The 15,691-nt window shown below is 31.8% G+C and overlaps 1 non-coding gene across 1 annotated transcript; it reads left to right on the forward strand.

Annotated features, from left to right (window-relative positions):
• The first annotated feature begins 1,577 nt into the window (after nucleotides 1-1,577).
• Nucleotides 1,578-1,684, forward strand: LOC149514254 (small nucleolar RNA R71). The gene has a single exon (XR_016328912.1). It is a non-coding gene; the product is annotated as a small nucleolar RNA R71 (small nucleolar RNA).
• The last annotated feature ends 14,007 nt before the right edge of the window (nucleotides 1,685-15,691 follow it).

A 15,691-nucleotide genomic window follows, 5' to 3' on the forward strand; every position in this document is an offset into this window, starting at 1 on the left:
GCCTTATGATCATCTTCTAGTAAGATCTTATGCATACATATGGTAGGGCTAATACTTTTGATGTCTGCTATTAACCAAACAAATGCCTTTAATGTTTTTTCAGCACTTCTAGTAATTTTACCCCTTACTTTTAGCTCAAAGCTAAGGAATGACAACTGAAAAAGTGGATGCTTCACCAAAAAATACGTACTTTAAGTGTGATGGCAAGGGCTTTAATTCCACAGTTGAGGGCTCTTTAATGGATGGCTTAAGAGTTATTTTCTCCTTGTGTTCTACTTTTACACTTGTTATTATTACCCTAACTACCTTACACTTTGGTTGAACATTCTTAGGTACCTCTATAGGGAAGATCTCTATTTGATCATGTGTGCTCTTTGTCAACTCCCTTTTTTTCTATATTAATGATGGTTTTTCTTATCTTTAGGAAGGGTATTCTGAATATAACTGGCACTTTGACTATTTTATCTATTTTTAAAACCATAAAATCTATTGGGAACATTAACCTTCCTATTTGTACCATTAAATTCTTAGCCACACCCTTAAGATGTCTAATAGTTCCTTTAGCTAACTATATTGTTATTGTAGTTAGTTCAAGTTTTCCTTCTCCCAATATCATATAATGTTTTTTCAAAACATTGGTTACCAATAATACAAGGAATAATATACTCCATAGATCATTTAGTTTTAGTGGTATCCTCTCTTATTGATGGTACTACATCTTTGAGTGATTGCCATAGTTCATGGTCTTTTAATCTCTTCTTTTTAGACAAAATTCCTTTCAATAACTTAGTATATTTAGGCATTCATTCGATGGCTTTAGCAAACAAATGGTGACTTACAAATTTTTTTTAAGAGTTTCATAAATCTTATAAATTACCTTTTTTTTTTGTTGCTTAAATCTTTACAGAAATGGAATTCTTGGATTAGTCATCTTTGAAGGAGCCCTTGAGGACTGTTCATTACTTTTCATACTTACCTCTAGTAACTTAGGAGTCTTTTCTTAGGCAAGTGGTTTATTTGGTAAAGTTTTTCCACTCTTTAAAGTTATAACTACTACCTTTTCTTGTTACGTTAGAATATTTTTGGCTATTGTGTTTACTTGAGATCCTATGTTTTCAATAGATTTGGCTTAATCTTGTAAGGTAGATTGTTGGTGTACTATGGTTTCAAGAATGGATAACTTATGATGTTGAACAAAGTGGATTGGTTTTACCTTAAATTGGCACCTTTCAGTGTAATGGAGACTTTCACAGATATCATAAGAGATAAAAGGATTTTCTATAACATTTACATGGTTGGCTTAGGGTTAGTTTCTTAAAAGTTCAATCTTTTTGGTGAAGGTAGATAATTGGGAATTGACAAAAGTAATAGCATCAATCTTAAATAAACCAACAGACTATTTACTTACCTTTTTTTCTATCCCCCATTGGTAGTTGTTATCAACTATATCTTTAATAAGTTCATTTGCTTTCTCAAAAGTCTTACTCATAATTTTCCTTCTAACAATTGACTCTAAGGTGATTCTCATGGTTAGTGTGAGACAATTGTAAAATATCTGAATTTGAAACCATTGGGGTAGACTATGGTGTGGCCATTTCCTTAACAACTACTTGAATCATTCCCATCCACTATATAATGTTTTGCCATTTGCATGTAGAAAAGTGGTGATCTTATTACTTAGTTTTGCTTTTTTTGCTGGTGGAGAAAACTTTGCAAAAAACTTTTAGACCAAATCATCCTATATTGTGATTGAACCAGAACGTAATGATGATAACCAACTTTTCACCTTGTTTTTTAAAGAAAAAGAAAATAATCTTAGTCTAATTGATTCATTAGAAACACTATTATAGCGAAAAAGTATCACATAATTCAAGAAAGCTAAAAAGGTGAAAATTTGGATCATCGCTTGGTAACCTTCCAAACTGCACAAAAATTTAGACCATTTTTAAAATTGAAGGCTTCATCATTGGCTTGGATAGTTGGCTTTCTAATGGATGGTTGAAAACCATCTGCATTGGGAACTATACAGTGCCTTAAGTTTTGCCCTTTATTGTTTATGTTAGCCATGGGTATTGGTATATGTGCTACTAGTTGGTTTTTTTTTCTAATTTTGAATTTTTTTCAATTTCTTGATCAACTGAGCTACGTCAACACTTTTAAATTTGCATATGCAAATAATAAAAGATTAAAAAAAAAAGCAAAAGAAAAGTAAATAAATAAAAAAGGTTTAATTATAAGAAGTTAAGAATTCTTTATTGATATTGAGAACATCACTATAATCCTCGACAATGGTGCCAAAAATCTTAATTACTACTTTTTGGTATAGCCTACAAGTGCACAAATTAAGTAATAAATTGAAGTATTCCAGTGTAGTCTCTTTATGGATTATAGATTATAATGTTACGTTGCTTTTCAAGTACCAATGGTGAAACCCTAAGATTGTGACTAAATCTTGATCCAATTCCCTTTATCAATTCAGCTATGATGAAATCCAAGAAGAAATAATTTACTTTTTATCCAATTCTTGAAATTCAAAAGGATAAAATCCTACTCCAAGCAAAAATCTTTAAGGCTAAGCAAAAAGATTTGTGATGGACTTCAAATTCTTCTTGGCCGAATGTACCTAGCCTTTATTGTGGTGCAAATTGCACGAAGGCTTGATTTGATGGAGTATTGGCTTAATAGGATAGTGTCAGAAGTCTATGATTTTGCAAATTAACTTTCCCTTTTTATGGCCAAATGGATAGAATTTTTTTTTTATTTCAAACTTTTTTGGCCAATCATGTTAAAGTCTATGCTAGCTTGAAACTCTTCAAATATCACATGTGCAATTCATTCCCTTTTGCAAGTGGTCTAGGTGAATATCGAGTCCTTCTGTAAACATAATTTATTCATGGCTAAGCAAATGAATCATGTTTGGATCAAGCTTTTCTTTAGCTGAACATGACAGTGTTCAAGTGAGCCTGGATTAGCATGCAATCCTTCTTAAAATAGACTTAGCTAAATGCATTATGGGTGAGTCCTTATGCAATTGAAAGTCTATGAATACAGATTAAGGTGGTTCAACTATAAGCTTTAAGATTAGGCCAAAGTTGCTCTTTGTATGCTTACATGCATGGCTTGCATGAAAATGGTATCCATAAGCTTGAAAACCTAAAATCATGAAAAGATTATGAAAAGCACCAAAAATCATCCAAAATTTAAAATACAACACCATTTTTAACATGTAAAAATACTATATAATTAGGTGCTATCAGCATACAATCAATTGGTACTGTCTTTAACGGGTACAGTGGGGGTGCTAATCTTCTCCACGTGTAACGACTTTAGAACCCTAAACCTAATTTCATAGACCTCAATTTGTTCTTTTTATAAAACTTTTAAATCTTTTAAATGTTTTATCAAAAAGGACAAAAATTTTTAGGTGACCAATCACACTCTAAAAAAGATTGGTGGCAACTTTTTTTTTATCAAAAATGCTTTTAAGCTCATTGTTTTTCTCATTCCCCATTCGTTTGGCACTCAGGTCACCATCTCTAGTCTTAAAATGTCATGCAATGGCCATACTCACCTTCGTGAATTTCCCGTAATACATATTCCATTTCAGATGGGGATATGCATTTGGAAAGAGAAGCTGATAAGGCTTTCTTATACAAAGTGTCTCCTACTAATGCAAATTGTGCTGCTCTTTTTTAGACTTTTTAAAACTCTACAAGGTTAGAGGGCTGCTTTCTTTTAAGATATGCCTTAATGGGGTCGTCCAAGTGTTCTCTTTTTTATACACAAGATAGGTGGGGTCTACAAGTATCAAAGTGTAAGCACATACTCGAATAAAATATTTCCATCCTCTTTAATCTCAATGGAAGCTGCTAGCTTGACAACAAGTTAGCCCTAGTATTACTAGTACGAGGAACTTACTCTAAGGTCATTATGGTGAAGGGCTAACTAAGTTGGTGAATGATTGTATAGTACTTTACACGTGTGGGATCCTTGACTTCATATTCACCTTTCACCTTGTGGGTGACCAGTTGGGAATCTATACATATGCTATCAAGTCTTTGACATTCAAACTGGTTGCTAGGTCTAGTCTATAGCTAAAGCCTCACACTCAATTACATTATTGGGGACAGAAAAACTAAAAGTCAAACCATACTACCACTCTTGCCCTTGTGGACTCAACAATAATATCCTTGCACCAAAGCTATCTTTTCTTGAAAAACCATCCATATATAACAACCATGTTTTCTCTGGCAACAAACCCATTATTGTGTGGCATTAAATAATCTGGAGATGGTGTGGGGGCTTTAGTTGATCTACCTTTTTCATTTTTTATGGTTTTACTAGGTGTAGTACTATTTGAAAGGGTTGAAGTGGGGTTAGGGTTGAGTTTGGGGGTGAGATTTTCTAGTGTTTTATTGTTGGGTTTCTAGCTCGGGAGTGAAAGAACACTAAATGAGGATGTCTGGTAAAGCTTAGGCTTTAATAGCCTTCCTTGGCTTATACTTGATGTAAAACCCATTTAACTCGACGTTCCATTTCATCATTCTTCCTAGAATGTCTATTTTATATAATACTTCCTTAAATGGCTAGTCTTTTAGCATGACTATGATATGTGCCTGAAAGTACCACTTTAATAGATAAGCTATCATGACTAGTATTAAAAGCTACCTTTTTTCACTTCACATAATTAACTTTCTTATTTTGTAAGGCCTTACTAGCATAGTGTACTAGAACTTGATTCCTATTTGCTTTTTTTCGCAACATTATGACCACCATTTCATTAAAATGCCGCCAAATAAACATACAAAGGTTCGCCAAGGATAGAGTTGGTGAAAAAAGGGTCAATGAAGATATTACTTAAGTTCTTCAAAGGATTTCTAACATTGCTCATCCCACTTGAACTTAGTTATGCTTTGAAAGAATTTGAAGAATGGTAGGCATTTATCTGCTAACTTAGACATAAACCTGTTGAGGGCTACCACTTGCCTGTCAATCTTGCATCTTCTTAATGGTTTGTGAGGGGTTGATGTCCAAAATAGTTTTCACTTTTTTTGAGGTTTGCTTCTATCCCTTTGTTGGAGACTATAAAGCCTAAAAATTTTCTTACCTCTACAATAAATATACATTTAGTAGGGTTTAACTTCATGTTACACTTTTTAAGGATGACAAAAGTTTCTATTAGATCTTGTACATATTGCTCTAATAAGGAACTTTTAACCAACATGTCATCTATATATACTTCAAGAGATCTTCCAGTCTGCTCGAAAATCTTATTGACCAACCTTTGGTAGATGGTCCTACTCAAAGGGCATAACATATAACAAAACAAACTATCCTCAATAATGAAGGATGTTTTCTCTTAAGCTACCTTTTCTAATTTAATCTGATTAAACTCTAAAAAAGCATCCATGAAGCTCAGATATTTATGACTTGTCAAGGAGTCAACAAGCATCTTAACTGAAGGTAAGAGGAAGCTATCCTTTGGGCATGCTTTATTAAATCTATGAAGCCCACATATATTCACCACTTGTCACTTATCTTTTTTAATCAAAATTACATTAGTGAGCCAATCAAGGTACTTTACTTCTTTGATGTATCTAGCCACCAACAGTTTGTCAACTTTTTCTTTCATTTTTTGTATCTACTCAAAGGTGAACTTCTTCTTATTTTACTTAACTGGTTTGACAGCTAGATCAACATTTAAGTGATAAGTGATAAGAAGCTCATCAATATTGGCTATGTTCATTACAGACCATACAAATACATCAACATTCTTTTGTAAAAATTTATGTAGCATGCCCCTTGCCTAAGTGTCTAGTAAAGACCCTATTTGAGAAATTAGTTTGGGTTTGGGGTGTTAGAGTTGGACTAGTATTGTTTGTTTGACAGGGCAAGCCTTGGATTCTTTTGTTTCATCTCTTACATCCAAATTTGTCAATGCTTAGTGCTTGGGCTAAGGCTAAGTTTATCACACAAATAAATGGTGAGAGATAAGGATGTATTTCTGGGTTTTCTAGTGGTGGGAATGGGTTGGAAGTTTAGTCCTCTTTTTAAGTGAATTAGAGGCTTAAAAAGTGGCACTAACGAGCAGTGACTTAATTTATCTTCATATACCCAAGCTTAACTTTCAAAAAATAGATGGTTGTCACCATTTTGGCTTTCTTTATCAACGGTCTACTAAAAATAACATTATAAGCTAAAAGCTAGTCTACCATAAAATATCTACCAGTGTTGTTAATGAATGCTTTGCATATCTAATTGTGGTTGGCAGAGTAATGGATTTTTTTTACTATTATAGGTTGATTGGCAAACCCAAATATAGGCCCTGATGACCTCAAGTCTTACTATACTCTATATCAACCAAGATTCTTTACACTTAGTAGTTGGCAATGGTTGTTATTACTACGATAGGATTGTTGCAATTATCTACCAATATATTAGTGTCTTCTTTTGAAAATTACACTTACCAGTCTTTATTTTTAATGCCTAGTAATGGTTACTGTTACCATGTTAATGGCCATCACGATGCACAAATGAGATTTGTGTTTGGATTTGTTATTGACCTAATCCTCAATAACTTATACAATCACATGGATTATCCCTTGAATTGGGCATTTACCTATAGCTTTCTTTTGGTGGGCTTTTTCATTTTGATAAAATGAGTCTTTACCCTATTTTATGGATAGATGGCTCATGATTTGGTAAGGTGGGACATTATTGTCTTGATAGGTAGGTTGTGTGTTTATTAGGCCCTTTAATCTTTCAATCTCTTTTTAGAGAGCTATGCACTCCTTCATGGAGTGCCCTGTAGTTGAATGGTAATTGCAATGTCCATTTTGGTAAGGGTTGGTTGTCAAGTTAGCTAAGTAGGGACCTCGTCTAGTAGGGTCTCTATTTGGGTCATTAGACAGGGCATTAGGTGATGGTATTAAAGGTTTTATTGGAGTTTTGGTGTTGGTTAGATGATGGTTGAGAGGTTTGGTTGTTATTATGGTAGTATCTTCTCTTTCATTAGCTATGAGCTTGACTATTATCATGAAACCATTGGCTTGGGGAATCAGTCCACCTACACTCACCTTATGAACATTTTAAGCGTTATTCATGTTGTTCAACTCTATTTGCGATCTTGATCTCTTCTACCTTAATGAATTTTTAGGCTCTTTCATAAAGTTGGTATAGCTACTCTAGTATATCTCAGTCAGAGTACTTAAGATGATCATGCCTAACCCTATATTTGAATGGCCCAGTATGGTAGCATTGAATCTTTGTAAATATTACTATAAAGTCTTAAATGGTTTTAGTTTCATGACTAATAGGCTTATAGAAGAGTGCATGATAGCCTTATAGCTTAAAAAGTATGCCAAAAATTACCTATTAAAGGCATTAAAGCTATCTATAAAGGCTAAGGCTAAAGAATAAAACCAAGTCTTGGCTCTTCCATGCAGAGTGATGGAAACAAACTCTACATTTTATCACATCGATGGCATTGTGTAGATCCATGAAAGTTTTGAAATGCTTTAGGTGATCCTCTATATTAACGGCCCTATTGTACATTTTTTTAGAGAGCTTTAGGAGGTAAGTATATATGCTTATTTAATGGTGGAAATAGGGGGTTGTAGTCTTTTTTAAGCCACTGAATGCCTTTATTCTTTTTTTTTAGGTCAACTAGCTTTTAACGTAAGGCAGCAACTTGCATTGTTAACTCGTTGTCAAGGTTAAAGTTTGCAAGAGCTTAGTTTTGTGCTAGGTTTTGTGTAGCTTAGTCATTGTGGTAAGTGCTATCTTGTAGGGTTTGAAGTGAGCATTTTTAGGGTGGGTGAGGCTTTGTGGTGATGGTAGTTCCTTGAAAAATGAGGTTGAACTTTTACTAGGGTGTTGCCTTTTTTGAAGAGGTTGTTAGGTGGCTTATAGGTATTGTTGGAGTGACCTTTGTTGTGTAGATGCCTGGGCATTCAAAAGTTATATTTGTATCATCATAGTTGGTAAAAATCTGGGAGGGCTGTTGCATGTTGGGTTGGTATGTTGGGCTCTGTGTCATGTAAAATGAAACATGTATTGTGGAGGTTGCAAAAAGAATGTTTTGCCACTAGGTGGCATTAATAGAATGTAAGGATGGCATTTATGCTATGGGTGGTTGGCACACAAGGTTTTAAGGTCCAAAAGTAATAGTATGGACCAATATAGGGGTGAGTATCATATTTGGAGATAAACTTCCCATTAGATTCTAGTAAAAAACCAAAGATTGTGTGGCCCAAGTATTTAATGAGAGGGGGTTATTAGGGAATGGGAAATTCCATTAGAGCAGGTTTGGTGATGGGATTTAAGGGAGGTTGGTAGCATGGTTGCTGCATCAGTAATAGCTATACTTTGGTTTGTAGCATTAATGATGAGAGTTAAGGTTTTCAAAGAATATGGTTGGTGGTAAGACTTGGCTATCATTCCCATAAACAGTGTCAATTATTGATGATGTTTTTGGTGTCTTAGTTGAAAGAAGGGTAGGTGAGGTTAAAGAGAAGATGACTTAAACCTATAACCAAAGAATACAGTTAAAAGGCATCGGAGTTGTTGCTCTATATTGCATTCCAACGTTCAAGTCAATGATGTACCTGAGATAAGGGTAGTAAAGGAAAAAAGAAGGAAGAAGGTGAAGTGTGTGAGAAAAATCTCAAATGAGGGAAAGCCTAGGTGTATGGGTTCTCCTTTAATACCTAGATGTCCTATTACCATATATATGAGACCATGGGCGGTAACCTAATTATGATAGTTGACAGTTGATAAGATGTATTCATCAAGCTTGAAAAAGGTCTATGTAAGTGGCTGCGAATCATATTTACTAATCCTAAGCAAGCATACGCTACATTTAATGGTCCTAGGCAAGTTGGATGCCAGATGGTTAGTTTTGTAGTGATTGCCTTGACTGAATGTTAATGGGAAGTTGGGCAAGTCCTTTATTAGGTGAAAGGCTAGCTGTCTGCTAGGAAACAAATGGTGTAGTGATCTAGGCATGCCTTACTTAGGAGACCCAAGTATATGGCTGTGTTCACCAAGTTGACCAGTGACTAGATAATTTGGGTGCAACAAAGCCTCTTATTATTTTTTCCATGCAAAGACTCTTTTGCCTTTAGTTTCTTACTCTTTTTTTTAGCTCTATTTTTGACACTCTTTCAATGGCTTCCATGGCTAGGTGGGAATGATAAGAATGGTAGAAAGATGTCATTAGATAGGAAAAATCTTTTATAGGGCTCCTTACTACTTAAATTACTCCATTTTCAGTCTTTGTTCAATTTACTTTCAAGTTGGAAATTCTATTTGTAGTTGTTGGTATTCATTTTGGTTCTTGATATTTAATGTTCATGTTCTTTATATTTTCATGCAATTTACATTACTTTACTTGCAATTTACATTTTCAGCAATTTACTTTCATGTTATTTAAGTTTATGCAATTTTAATTGACTTGTTCTTTACTTTTATGCAACTTTGATTTCTTGCACTTTAAATTTCAAGTTCTTTACTTGCAATTTTACTTACTTTGCACTCTAAATTCCAAGTTCTTTACTTTATTTTACATGCTATTGCGATTTTATATTTCTTAGTTGTTTGCTTGATTTATTTGTTTAAATGGTTTAATTATTGCTTCTCTTGCAATTAGTAGCTCTCAGCCTTAGAGGTCTTTTTGTTCATAACATCTTTGTTTAATTTCCTTTTACAATGGTTTTTCATGTATCCTTTATAATACTTACGTTCATGCAATTAAATTTCATATAATTTATACTTCATGTCATTTAGGTAGTTAAGCTCATATTTACTGAATATTGTTTTCATGCATGTTAAATTTCTTGCTTTTATTTTTATGCATTTTATTATTCAAGCCAAAAGGTTTTTTACTACATTTTTAGGGTTATTTTCATATTGTTCATGCATTCAACTGAGAGGTATTTAGTATCTTGTTTAAGTTTATTTTCATTCACATCTTACATTACTTACTTTCATGCATTGTTATTTTGAGTTATTTAGATTTTCATGTCATTTAAGTTATTTAAATAATGTTAATTTCATGTTTAATTAGTTTACATTTCATCCACATTTTAATTTTATGCCTTATAATTTCATGTTCTTAGGTTAGATTTTGATTTAAAGCCTTGCCATTAGTTTATAACAACTTTTCATTTTTAGTAAGTTTATCTTTAGTAAATGTCATAATGTATAGATCTATGGACCTATAGTTGGACATAGATTTTAAGAGTCACCATCAATCTTTTTTATTTAAGTGTGATTGGCCACCTGATAGAATCTGTCCCATTTAAAGAGAAGTTCCAAGATTGATTTAGGTATTTTTAAATAGTAGATTCTAGTTCATGAAATCAGATTTTTAGTTCCAGAGTGCAATTACACGTGAGAAAGGTTATAATACCCTTATAGCACCCATAGCACCCATAGCAATACCCTTATAGCACCCATAGCACCCATAGCACCCATAGCACCCATAGCACCCATCCATAGGATGGTACTAGTTTAATTTCAAATTATCCAAGCCATAGCCATATTTATTATTTACCAAAATATTTAATATTGAAAATTGATCTTAAAATTACTCTAATAGTTTGGTAGCAATTTATGATAATTCACTCACTTTAAGAGTATTCATAAAGACTAATATCCCACTTTAAAGAGACTCTATCTTCGGATTCATTTAAATTTTAATTAAAGAAATAATCAGTAAAATCTTCTAATAGTTTGATAAGATTCACTTTGATGCAGATCTCCTAATAGTTTAGTGAGATTTTATTATAAGATTGCTTTTTAGAAACTATATTAAATTTTTCAATAATTTGGTAAGATTTAATATGCAAATCCTTCAATAATTTAGTAGTATAAAATAAAAAATATTTTATTAATAATTTTTCTTTTCTACAATCAATTTATGAAATTCTCTAATAATTTGGTAGAATTCATAAAAAATTTAAATTTATGAAAAATCCTCTAATAGTTTGGTAGGATTCATGAATTTATTTTAGAAACATTTTTTTAGTTATTATTTTTAAATAAATAAATAAAATGAAATTCATAAAGGCATTTAAAAAAATAAATAATAAAATTTTCAATTTAAAGTAACGAGTGAAAAAATAATTAAAGATGAAAATAATAATAAGCAAAAATTTAAATAATCTAAAAATAAAATGAAAATAAAATAAAAAAAGCAAAATAAAACAAAATCAAAACAAAAAATAAGATGAAAGAAAAAAAAAAAGAAAACCTACGATCGGATCAAGCTTAAAGTGCGGATCTTCGCACGGGTCACTAAGTTCACTCAAAAACTTCAAACTTCAATCAAAAAGTTTATCCTAAACCCAAAAAGGTTTTCAGATCCTTAAAAACTCAATAGAAATCTCAGAATCAAAATCCAATAGAAAACCTCAGCAAAAATCTTAGAAACTCAACAAAATATGAAATCAAACTCAGAAATTAAAATCCAAATTCAGGAAACCCAAAAATCAAATCAAATTCAGAACGAAATAAAATCACAGAACCCAAAGAAAAAAAATCCCAGAATTTGCTTGAATGATTCCTCCCAAAAATAGAAAACTAAGATCTTTAGAACTTTTTTTTTCTTCCATTTCCTTTTTGTGTGTGGTTGATTGATGTTTATATAAGGCCTTCTATTAGAAATTTAAGGATTTGCATTGAATGGAAAAGATTGCAAATCTAATTATGCTTTGAATTGATTTTTTCTTAATTCTCTTTAAAACCGATTTAATTAATTTCTAGAATTTGTCTCAGTTTTTTTTTTTCAAAATCCCTCAAATTTTTTTCAAATTAAAACTGACTTTGATTCCCTGATTTTGTTTCTTTTTAATCTTCTTTTAATATCTAAAAATATCATGTTTAAGTCTTAATTACTAAGATTACCTTTGATTAGTGCTCAAATTACTCCACATTATTTATGATTTATGATAAAAATTTAAAACCAGATAAATAAATAAATAAGACAAACAAGATATAAAAAAGAAATGTAGGAAATTGGACAATTGGGCTTGGATCGGATCTAAGCCCCATTGGTTTGAGCCTTGAACTAAAAAGGGTGTCTGTAGCTACTCTTTTTTGCACAATTTCTATAAAACAAGAATTGTGTAAAGACAAAAGACATTCATTTTGTTTGGGTCTAGAAAAACTGAAAACTTTTAACTTGAAATACAAAGGTTCACAATTTGAAAATTCATGGGTTTGTCACAAAACTGCAAAGATTTGCAAAGTTCCATAACAAAATTGAAAGAGTCCAATATTCTAAGATTCGCAAAAAAAATTGTAATGATATCAAAATTTGTAAAGATTCAAGATTCGCTAAGGTTTTCAAATTTACAAAAATGGAAGATTAACAAGATTCTAAGTTTTGTAAAGGTTCTAGATTCGCAAAAGTTTTAGGTTCGCGAGGACTTTTAGATTCATAAGAATGGAAGACTCACAAGATTTCAAGTTTCACTAAGGTTCTAGATTCGCAAAGGTTTCAAATTTGCAAGGACTTTCATATTTGCAAGAATGCAAGATTTGTAAGATTCCAAGTTTTGCAAAGGTTCTAGATTCGCAAAGGTTTTAGGTTCGTAAGAAATTCAAAGATTGGCAACCTATTCAAAAATTCACAAGAGTTTTAGTTTCGTAAGAAATTCAGGTTTATAAGAAATTCAAAGTTTCGCAAGAGATTTAGTTTTGTAAGAAATTTAGGTTTGAAAGAAATTCAAAGACTCATAAGAAATGCAAGAACTTTAGTTTCACAAGAAATTCAAAGATTTGTAAGAGTTTTAGTTTCGCAAGAAATTTAGGTTCGCAAGAAATTCAAAGCTTCGCATTCAAAAGACCTAAAATCTAAAGCTTTATGTTTGAAAATTTTAGGGTCTCACATCTAAAAATTAAAGATTTTCATTCAAAAATTTTGGGATTCACATCCTAAATTTCAAAGATTCACATTCAAAAAATTTTAAGGTTTGGCATCCAAAATTTAAAGAATCTCATTTGAAAAACTCCCTTAAACAAAGGCTCTATAACTTTAAAAGTTTAGAAAGTTTGTCAACAATACATCTTATTATGAAAGATATTCCTTATTTGAAGATTCAAAAGTAAAAAAAAATTCCCCAATCATAGTCAAATTCTTGTATGTGACAAATGTGATGCAAATGCCACAATCTAGATTCTCACTAAATATTGTAAATGTCAATGTCCTATTATAATTCAAATGCACTCTACATGATGCAAATGCATGACCCAACAATGATGCAAGTGCAATTATCACAATGTATGTAATGCAAATGTTACTAAATCAATATCATGAAATTCTAATCGTGGTAATAAGGTTCTCAAGAGTCCACCATTCCTTCTTAGCTTCTCAGTACTAATAATCTCAAAACAAATTCTATCAACTGATCAATGTCATTTTCCTCATCTAGTCACAACTCACAGTCATATCAACCCATTTATTACTGTATTCATCATTGGGTCACCTTGTTTACCCTTTTTAAATCATTTTTCAGGCTTTTTCACTTCTTTCATCTTTGATTTCTTTCAAAAGAATGGAAAAATCTTTTACGAACAGTGTCATTAATTTATTTATCATCATTCTAATTCATGACAAATATGATACATTTTCTTGATTCATTCAAGGGATGTACACTTGGTAAAGAATAAAAAAAAATAGGTCTTTATTATTGAAAGAAAAAAAGGTATGGTCAAGAACAACTCAAAGATAAATGAAAGCAAAATGCTGTGACTATGTAAATGGGATATCAACATCCAGAATAATGACTGTTCAAACAATTTTGAACTCAAACTCAAAATCCACTTTTGAAAACACATTCCATCAATATCATCGATCTTTAAGCCAATCATCATCCTTATTCCTAGGATCCTCATATAAAGTTATTTTTTCATCTTTACTTAAACGTCCCTTTTGGGTTTTCAATTTAAGTCTTCCTTTTTATTTTCTTTTTCTCTTTTTTTTTTTTACTTTTTATTTTTTTTGTTTTTTTTTCATTTTTTCATTTTTTTGCACTCGTTTTTCTCATATTTTCTTCTTATTTCTCTTTCTCTTTTGATCCATCAATAATGCTTTGATCAAAATTCCAAGTAATCTAATGGCAAATCTACTTTGGTTCAATTCATGATTCTCCAATTTAAGTATTCACATTTGATCAAAATGAACTTTTAAGGGATGTAACATAGGCTAGGGTGAGGGGTTATGAAAGAAATAGATGAAACAAATCCAAATTGTATTTGAAGGGTAATCATTTCTTCTCGTGTAAAGCACCTTAACATTTTGCCCCATCAAATTTTCCTTCATTTTTTTCATTTTTTCTTTTTTGTTTTTTTTTCGTTCATCATTTTTCAAGAAAAAATTGAGCATAAAAGAGTTTTCTCCCTGAAATTACTAAAGATAAACAAGCTTCTTAGAGTTTGCCCCAATATGGGGTGATCCTTGGCTAGGGTCTCTTGAAAGAAAATTTCAACAGGCTCAAATGGAGTAGCAAAGGATAATTTTACTCCTTTTATGAAAGATAAAAGAAAATTGGCCATTTATCATTTCCAATATGAATACTTTCAATGGAGAACATTGATTGACTAAGAACAAACTTATGAATGAACCATTACAAAGATCATATATTACATTACTTTCAAAATTCTTCATCAAATTTATCTTTTTTTTATTTAGCAATCTAAATGAATTAACAATCTCAATTTATCAATCATATCATCATGAATGATATTTTTAAAATCAAATCCTGAATTATTATCATGATTGTCTAAACATTCGTTATTCGGAATCAAAGAATGGATATGATGAAAATATGTGATAAGGTAAAAGTATATAACGATAATTCGCACAAAAAAAGAAATGTCATGAAAATGCATCAAATCGACCACTTTTATTAAAATGATGAAAAATAAGATGAAATCCAAATACATAAAAGGATTCATATTCTCAAGAAATCCTAAGATTATAAGCACTTCTAATCGACCTTTCCAAAATTATGCACCTGGGTAATTGGGCAAAGGGCCTTTGTGGATATTCAGCTCCCCTGATTCATTGAAGCTCATTAAGCCTACTCAAATCAAGCTCTACACCTTATGCATGAAAGTAAGGTAGATTTTTATAGAATGGCCCACATTCTTATTATGGTAGTTACATGTGGCATTAACATTGTACCATATGGGATAGGGTGGCTTTAATGGTTTCAAAAAGACTGGGATACTAGGTCATTCTTAACCAATTTTGGAAATAACTCAATATAGGTTATAAGGATAAGATCAATATGAGCTCTCTTTTGATTACCCCTGGATCTTTTCAAACCACTCGCTTGATTGTTAGGCCTTAGAATTGGTGTAGTAATAGGATTAGGCCCATATGTTGATGCTTGAAAAGCTGGTTGATGGGGACTTAGAGCGATGTTGTTCATGGTTGGGAAATAAAGTTGGTAAGGAACCTATGCAACATTATTGACTATCAAATAGTAAATAGGATAAACATATGGTGGGTATAGAGCATAACTTTTGAATTGTTGCCCCTCAAAATTCATTGTTTGGGTTTCAGTTTCTTTTTTCTTAGGCATCTCACCTTTCTTGGCACTACTAGCCTCTCTTTCCTCAAGCTTGCCACTCTTGATGGCATTTTCAATAATCTCCCTTGAGATCACCATATCAGCAAAAT

Source organism: Durio zibethinus, chromosome 16 (assembly GCF_047325235.1).
Source record: "Durio zibethinus cultivar Kanyao isolate XHJ-2024 chromosome 16, ASM4732523v1, whole genome shotgun sequence".
NCBI classification, from domain to species: domain Eukaryota; kingdom Viridiplantae; phylum Streptophyta; class Magnoliopsida; order Malvales; family Malvaceae; genus Durio; species Durio zibethinus.